This window comes from Bidens hawaiensis, unplaced genomic scaffold (genome assembly GCF_021521415.1).
Source record: "Bidens hawaiensis isolate Kalapana, Puna unplaced genomic scaffold, B.hawaiensis_p1.1 tig00021016_1, whole genome shotgun sequence".
In the NCBI taxonomy this organism is placed as follows: domain Eukaryota; kingdom Viridiplantae; phylum Streptophyta; class Magnoliopsida; order Asterales; family Asteraceae; genus Bidens; species Bidens hawaiensis.
In genome coordinates this window covers 170396-182972 of record NW_027493243.1, presented here as the reverse complement: position 1 = coordinate 182972, position 12577 = coordinate 170396, and positions in this window count along the sequence as shown.

Here is a 12577-nt window from a genome sequence, read left to right as displayed (position 1 = left end):
GTTCTTGCTTTATCTTACACCGCATCGTTTATCAAGTGAGTAATCTCGTACCCAATCCCTTTTTATTTTTAATGTTTTGGGATGTTCATGTGTTCGTACAAACTTGAGTCTTAAACTGGTTTATGAACTTTAGTCGCGCAGTATCCCATGTGTTGAGGACGTTTACTTGGCTGTTTATTTGTATGTGTGAATCATTAACCGCTTTGTTCAGCCTATTCCGAAGTTTTCATGGATCCATTAGATGAACACGGGAGACCTATCGTTTACGGTTTTCTTTGTTTACACTTGCACAGATGTTTTTTCGTTTTTGTGCTCATTTGGGAGCACGGATTGAACTATGAACTATGATCTATTTAGGCTTGATCACAATCTGATTGCACCCTTGTTAAACACCAGACATACACGTGTTGCGCGCAGATTTATTGTTATCTATGTATTGTATTAAACTTGATTTCTCACCAACACGCAAGTGTTTGACGTTTATTTTAACACATGTTCAGGTTTGCAGTAGCTGTTTTGGAGTTCGAGGACACGTAGGAAGTTTTCTTTATTTTGGACCTAGATTAAAATGTATCAAGACAAGTTATTGTTGTTCGAATATTTTGCCTTATAATATATTGATTTATGTTGATTTATGTTATCTTGTGTTTACGTTGCGCGTGCATGAATGAATATATTTATTAAATATTGACACCCAATAGTGTCACGAGTAATGAAACAATATGGGGCGCCCCGATGTATAATCCGCCTTTGGTCGGGGTGTTACAGATTGGTATCAGAGCTCGTTGACTTTAGGATAGGTGGTTAGACGTAACGGCCTAGAATACCTAAGAGTCCCTTCTCGCGCATGAGAGAAATCTCATGTTTGCGCGCTTATTGTTAATTACTCGTTATTTATAAATATGCTTGCGCAGACGCAGCGTATGGTTTTATGTTTTATTTCGCGATATTTCGATTTTTGCTGAATTTCGATTTTTATTGGTTTTACTTACATATTCGTTTGTTGGGATTGAAAATCCGAAAAGTCATGGTGATACATGAATAGTTGATTTTCAAATTCCATCTACGATTATGTTCTGAGGTTGGAGACTTGAAAAGTCATGGTGATACATGAATTGTCAACCTCCAATACTCATTTTCTTGTATATTTTATATTGAGGATTGAAAAGTCATGGTGATACATGAATCGTCAATCTCCAATACTCGTTTACTCGTCATTTTAAATTGAGAATTCGGAAGGTCATGGTGATACATAAATTGTCGATTTTCAATTCGAATTCATTACCTTTATTAAGTTTGCATTCAAATTCATGTTTTACTTTAACTGTTGATGGTATCTAACCCCGCGAAACCGAGCTTTATAAGGTTATATTTTGCGCTAAAACCAAGATGTTAACAAAAATTAAAACTTTTATAGAATGCCTCCGCTATCTCGCCGCCATCAGAGGAGAGAAGCCTCGCGCAGACGCAGGCAGCAACGTTCCCAGGAAATGGCCGCCGCAATAGCCCAAGCTTTGAGCCAAAACAATACCAACACCTCCGGTTACAACATTAAGTCCTTTAACGCGGGTAACCCTCCTGTGACACCTGGTAAAATCCCAATCCCTTAAACCAAGTAATCAACCTAAATATTAGGTAATTCTGTTATGTGCGCCCTGCGCGAGCGCGCCATGTTAGTCAGCGCGTGCATCTGTTATGTGCGCCCTGCGCGAGCGCGCCATGTTAGTCAGCGCGTGCATTTGTTATGTGCGCCCTGCGCGAGCGCACCATGTTAAGAACCAGCGTGAGCATATGTTATATGCGCCATGCGCGAATGTTTTGGCTTTATGTTTTCATGTAACTTAAACGTTGTTGTCTATGGGTTGACCATCCCGCATAATGCTAAGGCGGGTGCATCCTAAATCGTTTATGCGCGTGCGGAAGGGAACTAACCTCCCCGCATGGCGGGAACATTGAGAGCCAGTTTGTCTGAAGCTCCAAGATGGAATTGACTTCAACATGACTGATCACTATGTTGAAATACCAAGACCACCTGGAGAATCTACAAATGAAACTCAATATCCCCAACTGCGAGAAGGTTACGCACCTACCCGCAGCAAAGAAATGTCCTTCACGCAGAAAGCTATGCGCACAAAGTGATGCGCACAGAACGCTTAGTCTATTCTCCAGACATAAGGAGATTACTCCCGCCCAAAAGGAAACAGTAGCGTGTTTCAGAGATTTTCCACTTTTTACTGTACACTGACAAAAGTACCTGAAAAAGCACACTGTAACATGAAAAGTCAACTGTCAGCCACCCTATTCTCACCAACCCCAGACCTGCACGTCCTGTCCAAATCAAATCAAGATCTTTTGTCCACTCCTCCACTTTTAAATAAACAATGAACAATAATAATTTCCATACTTTATCATCATTACACCTAGATATGAAAAGATTTCAATCCCCTAAAGCAAGGGATTGTGTTCCCTTGAGTTTGCCTATAAATTTGTAACCTAAATTATCACCCAAAACACACTTCAAAGAACTACAAACTTGCACTAATCCTCTCCCAAGCATCCGTTGTTTCCAGCTCCGATCCTGTTACTAGGTAAGCCGAGAATATAACCTTGAGACCTACTATCCAACCCTTATATTCTCCTATTTCTTGATCTTAATATATATACTTGTTATTTAATCGTATTCTAGACCTTCGATTCCGAGGCCAACACCAAGAAAACCCGAATCTCGATTAATCCCTTAACAAGAACCACAGGTGAGTCTCACAGCCCCTATTTTCACTGTTTTCACTATCTTTAAACTGTTTTCGGGGCGAGGGACACGTACTTAAATAATGTTTTATCATGGTATACTTACAAGCTATGCAAGCGATTATGTGTTTAAGTTATGTTTCATGATGAGTAATGCAAACGGTTATCTAAGGTTTTCGATGTATGTGCGCTAGAACTCGAGTAAGTGATCACTTTACCATTGGAACTCTAAGGGTAGGGACTGCTGGTTTGATCCACCCACTCGTAGGGGTCGCACCTCTTTGCATGGACGAGTGCCTAGTATGGTCATGGGGCAGTACTATGGGTTTGAGCCCGCTCGTAGGGGTCGCGCCTCTTTGCATGGACGAGCGCCTTGTTTTCCGGCACAACGTCCGCGCGTAACCCGCGGGACGGAATTATTATTTTAGCTCGTAGTGGCAGCGCCACTTTGCATGGACGAGCACATGTTCCTGAAACGTTCGCGCGTAACCCGCGGGACGGTATTACTTATTTTAGCTCGTAGTGGCAGCGCCACTTTGCATAGACGAGCACAGTTCCCTGAAATGTTCGCGCGTAACCCGCGGAACGATTTTATCAGAATATCTTGATAGAACTATGTTTTACCAAGCATGTGTTTTAATGATGCTATCAGAATTACGTTTCAGAATGATTTGTATCAAGATTATGATGCAATACGATTTATCAAGTTACTAAAACTTGTGAACTCACTCAGTTTATACTGATTCAAATGTTTTTACGTGTCTTTCAGGAGATAACTAGGTAGCGCATGGAGTCACACTTATAGCACCTCACGCTGAACATCTAAACTAGCTTTTTGGAAGATTTTAGTTCTATCCCTTCGATGCGCGTGGTTGTTCCCGCCGCGCATGGGGATATGGCGTGGAAATCTTCAACAATTTTTATACTTGGATGTTTTTATGTAATTTTTAAACAATGTAATGTATTTGTATTAAACTTTTCATGCGCAATGAAAATCTTACTTTGAATGTTTGCAATGGCCCGTGCTTAAGTATCAATTCCCACTCGCGCGCGCCCGGCTGTTTCCGCCGCTCAGGGCCGGGTGTGACAGATTGGTATCAGAGCACTGGTTATAGCGAACTAGGAAAAGAAGTTTTAACCTAGACTATAACCGTTGGGGAATCGCATGAAATATTTTTCAAAGAAAATAATTTCAAAAGAAACTATACACACACTTAGGAACACGGGTCACACTGTCTAGTAAATAATGATAACATTATGTGCTCAGAGTACATGCGCTAAGTCTGATATATTTTCACTCTTTTAAAGCAAGAATGCCTCCAACTAAAGCCAAAGGAATTACCATGACACCCGAGGAACTCGCGGAAATAATCGCGCAGGCGATTGCGACACATGAGGCCAGCAAGGCCGAATCAAGTCAGGGTCGTCAGAATGAGACCCCAGAACCCGAATCAGGAGCCTTGGACAAAGGATGCTCCTATAAGACATTCATGGCCTGTAAGCCTTGGCCATTCAAGGGAACCGAAGGGGCCATTGGGCTCTACAACTGGATTGACAAGATGGAGACAGTTCTCTCCATTAGTGGATGTAGTGAGAACCAGAAGGTCCTTTACGCGACCTGCATGTTCCAAGAGGCAGCTTCGTCTTGGTGGAAGCTTCAAACGAAAACATTGGGGCGAGAAGTTGCTCTCCACAAGACCTGGGAGGAACTGAAGGAGATGATGATGAGAAAGTTCTGCTCTCGCGCAGAAATCCAGAGTCTACAACAGGAATTCTGGAACCACACCATGGTAGGAACGGATATCGACGCCTACAACAACCGGTTCAACGAACTTTGCCAGTTGGTGCCAGATATGGCAAACACGGAGGAAAAGAAGATCGAGAGGTATATTTTTGGGTTACCTCCTGTTGTTAGGGTTCCGCTCAACGCCGCAGCGCCTCCAACCTTTGATGAGGCGGTAGCGCGGGCCATCACCCTTACAAGGGATACGATCCGTGCGGGTATGTTGACTACGCGCGGAATCGAGCAGCGAACCTCTGATCCCAAGAGGAAATGGAACTCTCACCACCGAGGGTCCGACTCCAAGCAGCCACCGTTCAAGAAGCAGGAAAGCGCAAGGGTTTACGCGATTCAGGCCGCGGAGCCACCACGAAAAGGATACAGCGGGCCTCGCCCATGGTGCAGCAAATGCAAGTACCACCACGAGGGTGAATGCGCAAGAATCGAATGTGCCAAATGTGGAAGACCAGGGCACAAGACGATGAATTGCCGTGTCAGAGAAGCTGGAGCAAGCGACAACTGCTACGCATGCGGGAAGCCAGGGCATTTTAGTCGGGATTGCCCGCAAAAGGGGAACCAAGCTCGCGGGAGAGCTTTTGTGATCGGCGCAGGCGAAGCTAAAGAAGAGCCGAATGTGGTAACCGGTACGTTTTTGCTTAACGGACATTTTGCATCTGTCTTATTTGATACTGGCGCTGACCTAAGTTTTATATCCGCTGAGTTTAAAGACTCCCTAGGCCTAGCAACCAGTAGACTAAACACGCCTTATACTATAGAACTAGCCAATGGTAGGCAGTTATGCGCGAACGAAAGAACTGAACAATGTGTTATAGTCATGGGAGGTCACGGGTTCAATATTAACTTGTTGCCAATAGACTTGGGAAGTTTTGACATTGTGGTAGGTATGGATTGGTTAGTTGAGAACCGCGCGGAAGTTATTTGCCATGAGAAGCAGGTTCGGATCCCACTGTTGAACGGAGAAACCTTGGTAATTCAAGGGGAAAGAAGGGGAGTTGCGACGAAACTGATTTCGTGCCTAAAGGCGCGAAAGTGCCTAAGGAAAGGGTGCTACGCCTTCCTGGCGCATGTCGTAGAGAAGAAAGGAGATGAGCGTAGAATTGAAGACTTACCAGTAGTGCGCGAATTTCCAGAAGTTTTTCCTGAAGATTTGCCCGGATTACCGCCGCCGCGACAAGTCGAGTTTCGTATTGATTTGGTCCCAGGAGCTGCGCCAGTAGCTCGAGCGCCTTATCGATTAGCTCCATCTGAGATGCAAGAGCTATCCAATCAGTTACAGGAACTATTGGATAAGGGTTTCATACGCCCAAGCTTTTCACCTTGGGGAGCTCCAGTACTGTTTGTTAAGAAGAAGGATGGTTCGTTCAGAATGTGTATTGACTACAGGGAGCTGAACAAGCTGACAGTCAAGAATCGGTACCCCTTACCAAGGATTGACGACTTATTTGACCAGTTGCAGGGATCCAGTTATTATTCGAAGATAGATCTACGGTCAGGATACCACCAACTTAGGGTCCATGAGGAAGATGTGCCGAAAACAGCCTTCCGAACTAGATACGGCCATTATGAGTTCTTAGTGATGCCTTTCGGGCTAACTAATGCGCCGGCTGTGTTCATGGATCTGATGAACCGCGTGTGCAAACCATACTTGGACAAGTTTGTGATTGTATTTATAGATGATATTCTGATTTACTCACGGACCAAGGCCGAGCATGAGCAACACCTGAGATTGATTTTGGAATTGTTGAGGAAAGAAAAGTTGTATGCGAAGTTTTCCAAGTGCGAGTTTTGGCTTAGAGAAGTTCACTTTCTCGGTCACGTTGTAAACGAGAAAGGAATTCACGTTGATCCTTCCAAAGTCAAGGCCATCGAAAACTGGGAAGCGCCAAAAACCCCAACTGAGGTGAGGCAATTCCTAGGACTAGCTGGCTACTATCGACGCTTCATTGAGAACTTCTCCAAAATAGCTCTACCTCTGACCGCGCTAACTCAGAAAGACAAGAAGTTTGTTTGGGGCGAAAATCAGGAAACAGCATTTCAAATGTTGAAACAGAAGTTATGTAGTGCGCCAATTTTGTCTTTGCCCGAGGGGATAGATGACATTGTTGTTTACTGCGACGCTTCACATCAGGGACTTGGATGTGTCCTTATGCAGCGAGACAAAGTCATAGCGTATGCCTCACGCCAACTCAAGACCAATGAAAAGAACTACACAACGCATGATTTAGAACTTGGAGCGGTTGTCTTCGCGCTAAAGATTTGGCGCCATTACCTCTATGGTACAAAGTGTATAATCTTTACGGATCACAAGAGCCTTCAACATATATTTGATCAAAAGGATTTAAACATGAGGCAACGAAGATGGGTGGAGTTGTTGAACGATTATGATTGTGAGATTAAGTACCACCCTGGAAAGGCGAATGTGGTAGCAGACGCGCTAAGTAGGAAGGAGCGAATAAAAACGCTACGAGTCAAGGCTCTAAGGTTGACCATTCACGCAGATCTCTCTACCCGCATCCGAGACGCTCAGCAAGAAGCCTTGAAACCAGAGTTTGTTAAAAACGAATGCCTTGGGGGTATGGTTAAGAATTTGGAACTTAAAGAGAACGGCAATCTATATTTCGCTAACCGCATATGGGTCCCTCTCAAGGGAGGATTGCGCGAGCAGGTATTGAACGAAGCTCACAAGACGCGGTATTCCGTACATCCTGGCGCAGACAAGATGTACCAAGATGTTAAAACACTGTATTGGTGGCCCAATCTTAAAGGCGCCATCGCGACGTATGTCAGTAAGTGCCTGACGTGTTCGAAGGTGAAGGCTGAATATCAGAAACCATCAGGGTTACTTCAGCAGCCAGAAATTCCCATGTGGAAGTGGGAACAAATCTCTATGGACTTCATCACCAAACTGCCAAGGACACCTGGGGGTTATGACACAATATGGGTTATTGTGGATCGGCTAACTAAGTCAGCGCACTTCCTGCCAATCAAGGAAACCGATAAGATGGAAAAGTTAGCCCGACTGTATATTCGAGAAGTAGTTTCAAAACATGGAGTCCCAGTGTCCATCATTTCTGATAGAGATAGTCGGTTCACATCAAGGTTTTGGAGATCGTTACAAGGAGCTTTAGGTACTCGTCTTGACATGAGTACGGCATATCATCCTCAAACGGATGGGCAAAGCGAGCGAACAATCCAGACATTGGAAGATATGCTACGCGCGTGCGCAATCGATTTCGAAGGTAGCTGGGATACTCATCTCCCATTGGTTGAATTTTCTTACAACAACAGCTATCACACAAGCATTAAGGCTGCGCCGTTCGAAGCTTTGTATGGGCGCAAGTGTAGATCCCCACTGTGCTGGGCTGAAGTGGGTGACAAGCAAATGACTGGTCCAGAATTGATCCAAGAAACAACAGACAAGATTTTTCAGATAAGGGATCGCCTTAAGACAGCGCGCGACAGACAGAAGAGCTACGCAGATGTGCGAAGGAAACCATTGGAGTTTCAAGTAGGGGATAAAGTACTTTTGAAAGTCTCTCCATGGAAAGGAGTCCCCCGTTTCGGCAAGCGAGGAAAGTTGAATCCGCGCTTCATTGGACCATTCGAGATCCTGGAAAGGATCGGTCCGGTTGCTTATAAACTCCGTTTACCCGCCGAACTCAGTGGAGTTCATGATACGTTTCATGTGTCCAACCTCAAAAAGTGCTTATCTGACGAAACGTTGATTTTGCCGTTGGAAGAGATTCACATCGACAAACAGCTGCACTTCGTAGAAGAACCTATAGCAGTAACCGATTGGAAAGAACAAAAGTTACGCAGGAGCAAAATCAAGTTAGTAAAGGTTCAATGGAACTCGAGGCGTGGGCCTGAATTCACTTGGGAAAGAAAAGACCAGATGCGCATGAAATACCCACACCTCTTTCAGAACATGGCTTCTGCCAGCAACGTCTCCTAAATTTCGGGACGAAATTCGTTTAACGAGGGGAGAATGTGACACCTGGTAAAATCCCAATCCCTTAAACCAAGTAATCAACCTAAATATTAGGTAATTCTGTTATGTGCGCCCTGCGCGAGCGCGCCATGTTAGTCAGCGCGTGCATCTGTTATGTGCGCCCTGCGCGAGCGCGCCATGTTAGTCAGCGCGTGCATTTGTTATGTGCGCCCTGCGCGAGCGCACCATGTTAAGAACCAGCGTGAGCATATGTTATATGCGCCATGCGCGAATGTTTTGGCTTTATGTTTTCATGTAACTTAAACGTTGTTGTCTATGGGTTGACCATCCCGCATAATGCTAAGGCGGGTGCATCCTAAATCGTTTATGCGCGTGCGGAAGGGAACTAACCTCCCCGCATGGCGGGAACATTGAGAGCCAGTTTGTCTGAAGCTCCAAGATGGAATTGACTTCAACATGACTGATCACTATGTTGAAATACCAAGACCACCTGGAGAATCTACAAATGAAACTCAATATCCCCAACTGCGAGAAGGTTACGCACCTACCCGCAGCAAAGAAATGTCCTTCACGCAGAAAGCTATGCGCACAAAGTGATGCGCACAGAACGCTTAGTCTATTCTCCAGACATAAGGAGATTACTCCCGCCCAAAAGGAAACAGTAGCGTGTTTCAGAGATTTTCCACTTTTTACTGTACACTGACAAAAGTACCTGAAAAAGCACACTGTAACATGAAAAGTCAACTGTCAGCCACCCTATTCTCACCAACCCCAGACCTGCACGTCCTGTCCAAATCAAATCAAGATCTTTTGTCCACTCCTCCACTTTTAAATAAACAATGAACAATAATAATTTCCATACTTTATCATCATTACACCTAGATATGAAAAGATTTCAATCCCCTAAAGCAAGGGATTGTGTTCCCTTGAGTTTGCCTATAAATTTGTAACCTAAATTATCACCCAAAACACACTTCAAAGAACTACAAACTTGCACTAATCCTCTCCCAAGCATCCGTTGTTTCCAGCTCCGATCCTGTTACTAGGTAAGCCGAGAATATAACCTTGAGACCTACTATCCAACCCTTATATTCTCCTATTTCTTGATCTTAATATATATACTTGTTATTTAATCGTATTCTAGACCTTCGATTCCGAGGCCAACACCAAGAAAACCCGAATCTCGATTAATCCCTTAACAAGAACCACAGGTGAGTCTCACAGCCCCTATTTTCACTGTTTTCACTATCTTTAAACTGTTTTCGGGGCGAGGGACACGTACTTAAATAATGTTTTATCATGGTATACTTACAAGCTATGCAAGCGATTATGTGTTTAAGTTATGTTTCATGATGAGTAATGCAAACGGTTATCTAAGGTTTTCGATGTATGTGCGCTAGAACTCGAGTAAGTGATCACTTTACCATTGGAACTCTAAGGGTAGGGACTGCTGGTTTGATCCACCCACTCGTAGGGGTCGCACCTCTTTGCATGGACGAGTGCCTAGTATGGTCATGGGGCAGTACTATGGGTTTGAGCCCGCTCGTAGGGGTCGCGCCTCTTTGCATGGACGAGCGCCTTGTTTTCCGGCACAACGTCCGCGCGTAACCCGCGGGACGGAATTATTATTTTAGCTCGTAGTGGCAGCGCCACTTTGCATGGACGAGCACATGTTCCTGAAACGTTCGCGCGTAACCCGCGGGACGGTATTACTTATTTTAGCTCGTAGTGGCAGCGCCACTTTGCATAGACGAGCACAGTTCCCTGAAATGTTCGCGCGTAACCCGCGGAACGATTTTATCAGAATATCTTGATAGAACTATGTTTTACCAAGCATGTGTTTTAATGATGCTATCAGAATTACGTTTCAGAATGATTTGTATCAAGATTATGATGCAATACGATTTATCAAGTTACTAAAACTTGTGAACTCACTCAGTTTATACTGATTCAAATGTTTTTACGTGTCTTTCAGGAGATAACTAGGTAGCGCATGGAGTCACACTTATAGCACCTCACGCTGAACATCTAAACTAGCTTTTTGGAAGATTTTAGTTCTATCCCTTCGATGCGCGTGGTTGTTCCCGCCGCGCATGGGGATATGGCGTGGAAATCTTCAACAATTTTTATACTTGGATGTTTTTATGTAATTTTTAAACAATGTAATGTATTTGTATTAAACTTTTCATGCGCAATGAAAATCTTACTTTGAATGTTTGCAATGGCCCGTGCTTAAGTATCAATTCCCACTCGCGCGCGCCCGGCTGTTTCCGCCGCTCAGGGCCGGGTGTGACACCTCCAAAGTTCACAGGTCTTGAAGGAGCCACCGTGATGCTCCAGTGGCTTGAGAAAATAGAAAACACTTTCCTCCATACCCAATGCCCTCCAGACAAACGAACCCTATATGCCTCTAGTGTCCTGGAATCAAGGGCGCTTACTTGGTGGAATGGAGTAGCTCATGCGCGTGGCGCAGAAGCTGCTTCCAGCATGCTCTGGGAGGAATTTAAGGATCTATTGACGCGAGAATTCTGCCCTCCCAACGAAGTTAAGCGCCTGGAGGAAGAATTTTGGAACTTGAAGCAATACAGTGGCGAAGCGCGCGAGTACGCGACGCGCTTCCATGAACTAAGCCTGCTTGTCCCTCACCTTGTTACCCCTTCCCGCCGAGCCATCGAGAAATTTCTTGGGGGTCTCCCCATGGAAATTCAAGATTCTGTATGGGCCAGAAACCCAGTAACCCTCTCTGACGCCATCGAGTTGGCCGCTGTGCTCAGCGACAACCATGTCAGAGCAGGAACCCTGTTCCTGCGGGGATCTGAGAAGACCAAACCCACCAAGACTGTTCCCGAACCAACAGAAACCAAACCAGAACCCTCAAACCGTAACAACCTCAAGCGCAGGCGCAAAGCCTATGCGCTTACCAGCCCACCCATTGTCCAGCAACCCATCTACCAACCTCCAGTTTACGCGCCTAACCCACTGTCAACCTACCCAACTCCCCCTTTAGTCCATAACTATGCCTTAACCAATCCAGAACTCCCTGCCCCGCCACCTAAGAAACTTACACAGGAAACCACCCCTTTTGCCCAACCTGTAGACTCCACCACCCACCTCAAGTCCCATGTCGACTTTGTAACCGATGTGGCCGCGTTGGTCACTCTGCCGAATACTGTAGAGTCCCTCCCGCCAACCCAATTGCGCAAACACCACCAGTCTACCCGCAGAACCCACAACCAACCTACCAAAACCCACGACCCAGGTCGTGCTATAACTGCGGTGATCCCAGTCATTTCCGGAACGCATGCCCGAGACTACAAGTTCAGATTACGCAAGCGAATCCGGTGAACCAAATCTCGAACCAAGTGGCGCGCGGACGAGCTTTTAACATAACCGCGCACCAAGCGCAAGCGAATAATGACGTAGTTAATGGTACATTTTTGCTTAACGGATTTTATGCTTCTGTACTTTTTGATACTGGCGCCGATCGAAGTTTTATTTCTCGCGCGTTTGAGCAGAAGCTTGCGCGACCGCGCAACGATTTAAAAGAAAATTTTTCAGTTGAATTGGCTAATGGCGAAACTGTTTTAATTAACTCAGTGATTAAAGATTGCACGCTTAACCTTAACGAAAACGATTTTCTGATCGACCTCATCCCCATGCCTCTTGGAAGCTTTGATGTTATCATTGGTATGGACTGGCTTTCGCATAATCGCGCCGAAGTTATTTGCGCCAAGAAGATGATTCGCATACCTCGAGGAAATGGTGATCTGCATATCTACGGCGAGAAACCGTCTAACGGTCTTAAACTTATGTCTTGCGCCGAAGCCCAAAGGCTCATGCGGAAAAGGTGTATTGCATTCTTAGCCCATGTGGTTAAACCTGCTGAAGAAAAGAAGAAGCCTCGCGATATCCCTGTTGTGCGTGATTTCCCTGAAGTTTTTCCTGATGATCTTCCTGGTATCCCTCCCGCTCGTGAAGTCGAGTTCCGTATTGATCTTGTCCCTGGTGCTTCCCCCGTAGCCAAATCTCCTTACCGTCTTGCGCCCGCTGAGATGCAAGAATTGGCAAGCCAACTT